Source organism: Nanorana parkeri, unplaced genomic scaffold, assembly GCF_000935625.1.
Source record: "Nanorana parkeri isolate BGI_ZX_2015 unplaced genomic scaffold, ASM93562v1 scaffold1934, whole genome shotgun sequence".
NCBI lineage: Eukaryota > Metazoa > Chordata > Amphibia > Anura > Dicroglossidae > Nanorana > Nanorana parkeri.
The window spans coordinates 19,921-24,220 of NW_017308202.1; the positions used below are offsets into that span (position 1 = coordinate 19,921).

The 4,300-nt window shown below is 46.2% G+C and overlaps 1 protein-coding gene across 1 annotated transcript in view; it reads right to left on the reverse strand.

Annotated features, from left to right (window-relative positions):
• SLC2A10 (solute carrier family 2 member 10) overlaps nucleotides 1-4,300 on the reverse strand; it is a 14,784-nt gene that overhangs the window by 253 nt on the left and 10,231 nt on the right. The gene's annotated exons all lie outside the window — the stretch shown is intronic.

A 4,300-nucleotide genomic window follows, 5' to 3' on the forward strand; every position in this document is an offset into this window, starting at 1 on the left:
AACCCCACCCCCCCCCCCCCCAAAAAAAGAGAATTTCATGAATGCTTCCAGCAACTGTAATATAGAATTCAGTGGAGACCATTAAATGGAGTTGTCAGTAAACCTACGAAAGGAGATCTCGATACCTTAAAGGAGAACTATGGGGTTAAGTCTTTTCCCCATAGTTCTCCTTAAGGTAACGGGAGGACACAAACTAGCGTCCTACCGTCACCCTAAGCTCAGTATATAGAGAGCTGCTGCTCGCGGTATACTGAGACGCCGCAGCTGAAGCAGATCCCGACAATTGTGTCGGGATCCGCTCAGCTGCGTGCCTGACAGCTGGCTCTGCCTATCTAGAGGCAGAGAACGAAAGGAGATCTCGATACCTTAAAGGAGAACTATGGGGTTAAGTCTTTTCCCCATAGTTCTCCTTAAGGTAACGGGAGGACACAAACTAGCGTCCTACCGTCACCCTAAGCTCAGTATATAGAGAGCTGCTGCTCGCGGTATACTGAGACGCCGCAGCTGAAGCAGATCCCGACAATTTGGTCGGGATCCGCTCAGCTGCGTGACTGACAGCTGGCTCTGCCTATCTAGAGGCAGAGCCAGCTGTACCCGCCCCCTCCCCCGTCCGTTCCGCCAGTCAGCGCTGGCGGATCGGAGCGCGGAGAGGGGAATCCATCCCCTCCTGTTTCACGGCAGAGAGCCGTGACAGGATCGAGAGGTGAGCGAAGGCCGGTATGTGTTCGCTCACCTCCCGATCTACTGAGCCGACCTGTGACAGTCTCATTGTCACAGGTCGGCTAGAACTATGAGGTGAGTGGAAATCACTCCCCTCATAGTTCTCCTTTAATGTTTGGCTCTCGACTGGTATCCTATGATTATGTATACTTTAAAGCCTTGGTTCTCAACCGGGTGGTCGTGACCCAAAAGTGGGTCACCACCCCGTTTTAAGTGGGTTGCTGTGTACCTTCCACTTTTCTAAGCGAGAGGCTCTCAGCCTCCCCCTTTTGCAGCACTGTCGGTTCTCGCGCCAAGCAGCCATTTAAAATATGCTGCCCAATGCCGAGTGTCTGCTTGAGGTGGGATGCGCTTGGGCTATGGCCGCGAGGGAGCGAAATCAATATTTTCAACTTCCTCGCGTGTTCTATATAGGTGGCTGGACCAAAGTGGCGTCACATTCTGGCTCCCGAAACCTCTACAGGGCTCACAATGCACGTATGGATGTCCGTCACTGCACAGCAGCCCACACTGGACCCCAGGCTGAGGATCCACTCCAGTTCTCGTAAGGTGTGGAGACTGGGTGGATCTTTTAAATGGCAACCCAAAAGCACCTCCCACCCACAGTTCGATCGCCCACACCAGAACGCACGGTACCGCAATGCTGTGCATCCTATTGCAGTGTGACTTGGGTCGCAACTTAATGACCAAAGACAAAACGTGGGTCCTGAGGTTGCACAGGTTGAGAACCACTGTTTTAAAGGATAAATGCATTTTCAGAAATAGTCCTCTAATATGCCTTGCTTCTGCAACCGTTGCAAGAACACCAGTAGGAAAGAGGGGACCTGTCTTGCCAAGAGTCCAGAGTTTCAACACCATTGCCTCAATCTTCTGTGTGAGGATGGGAGGGTTAAATGTGGTTCTGCTGGTCATCAGTAGAGAGCCTTGTTAGGAGAGAAACTCTACACTGAGCAGCTCATCTCCCAATCTATTACTGAAGCTTATATCAACACATTACTTGGAGGCTGCAGGCAGTGGCGTCTAAATCCTAGGGATGCAGCAATACTGTTTTTTTCGGTATTGAGTACTGATTTTTTTGTTCGGTACTCGCTGATACCGAATACTGAAACCGAAAGTCCCTTTAGGGAAGCCGGGCGTCATGTAATTACTCGCCACCCCTCTTCCCGATTAGCCAGGAAGCTGTCTCCATGCTCCCTGGTCATTACACGCCACCTGGCTTCCTGATTGGCCAGGAAGCCGGCTCCATGCTCCTTGGTCATTACACGCTGCCCAGCTTCCCGATACTGGAAGTCCCGGTATCGTGATAGGCATTGGGAGCATTTGGCTGAGTATGAGTACTTGTCCAAATAATTGGTATCAGCACTATTACTAGTATCGGTGCATCCCTACCAAACCCAATTACATTTGACATTTCTGTAATTACCTTATGCCAGTGGTTCTCAACCTGTGGCTCGCGACCCAAAAGTGGGTCACAACCCACTGTTGAGGGGGGTCACCACATGCTTTGTGCTGCGCTAGGTGAGAGGCTCCTCAGCCACCTCCTAGAGCAGCAGAGTGTTAGTTCTCCGGCCGTGCCGCTAGATGGCGCTGCAGCACCGGCAGCCGAGGAGGATCAAAGAGAGGGGAGCGGGCGGGAGTGAGGGGAGTTGAATGGCGGCTTGACCACCAAATGCAATATGTTAGCTGCCATCTTAGCCAAAATAGGCACCAATGTCATATTGGGCTACATTCTTCAGTAGGATGACTGGACAGAAAGCTATATTTGAAAATATACTATGCTATCATAATTTTAATTACCTTCTAATGTTCTACTGAGAAAAAAACCAAAACAAAAAACATATAATAAATATATATCAGGGGTAGGCGACCTCAGCCCTCCAACTGTTGCCTACTCCTAATTATACAGGTGAAAATCGAATAATTAGAATATCGTGCAAAGTTCATTTATTTCACTAATGCAACTTAAAAGGTGAAACTAATATATGAGAGAGACTCATTACATGCAAAGCAAGATAATTCAAGCCGTGATTTGTCATCATTGTGATGATTATGGCTTACAGCTCATGAAAACCCCAAGAACCCCAAATCCACAACCTCAAAAAAGTAGATTATTACATGCAATCAATAAAACAAGGATTGTACATAGAACAATATCGGACCTCTGAAAAGTACAAGCATGCATATGTACTCAGTACTTGGTTTGGGCCCCTTTTGCAGCACTTACTGCAATTACTTTTGCACGATATTCTAATTATTCGAGTTTCACCTGCATATATTTATATATATATTAGGGCTGTGCAAATTAACGATTCATTTCTCGATTAATCGTCAATCTTTTTGATCGATTAAAAAAATTTTGATTGAATAAAACATTTTTGAAGCTTTCTGCACGAGCGCCAGCCAAGACATCGGCCTATACACATACAGCACAGCAATGAAGTAATAAAATGAACTAGGATCACACTAATCCAGCACGTTATTATTCTGAGTTGCCCCACTCAAGCGGCGGCCATATTGAGTGGGGCACGTGAGATTCATAACGTGCTGGATTAGTGTGATCCGAGTTCATTGTATTACTTCATTGCTGTGCTGTTGGATCTGTATGTGCGTTATAATTGATCAAAATTAATCGATTAAAAAAAAATTCGATTAATCGAACACGAAAATTTTAATCATTACCAGCCCTAATTATACATATTATATATATATAATCTCGCAGCTAGAAGCTGTATACCTAAGGTAAGCAAACTTCCGCCATCCAGTTGTGGTGAAACTACAAAGCCAATGCGATCCAAATATGAGGCTGTTGTAGTAAGGAAAACTATTTTTTTAGGAACCCTAAAACACGAATTACAAATTACTATAGTCAGATAAAAATAAGTAATTCTAGTCTTCAAGTGTCATAGCGTCTGTGATATCTCAGATTATATTCTGTGCAGCTGTTTTCTCTGTATTTTCTAAGCCATTACAAGGTAGCAGTGCCTTCAGGTGTGATGAAAGGACAGGTAGTTCAGCGTTCAGTACATTATTGTTCCCTGCAATGATTACCGAATCTCAGAATAATAAGTGTGGGCGTTTTTTTTTTTTAAACAGAAATGAATTTTGGAAGCACCTAAGCCGATTACTGCCAGCAAAAGGGTCTTGAGGCATGAGTTATTGAAAGCTATACAACAGCTGAAGAAACAAGGGTGAGACGGAGGCAGCTGAAGCCATTGCTGCGTACAAGATGGAGGCCAGAGCTCACTCTCCAGATGGCTCCATTGCTTTGCCAAACCCTGTAAGCCCTTGAGCCTAACAGACATTTTCCATGGCTGCCCCTAAGCCAATCAGCTGCAGGCATATGCGGTTGGCCTCTCATCTGCCATCAATACCCAAACCAAGAAACAGTGGAAAAATCACTGAGATCCGAGGGGGGGGAATTTAAGGCCTTGAAAAGGGGAGTGAAGTAAACCATAATCGCTCTGGATTTCAGAGCAGTAAAAACCAGAAAGTCTATTAGGAGTTCTTCATGCGGCGGTCATCCGGGACCCCACGTGAAACCCGACGGCGGCGTTTGAATTAAGTGCGGTTCACCTCTGCA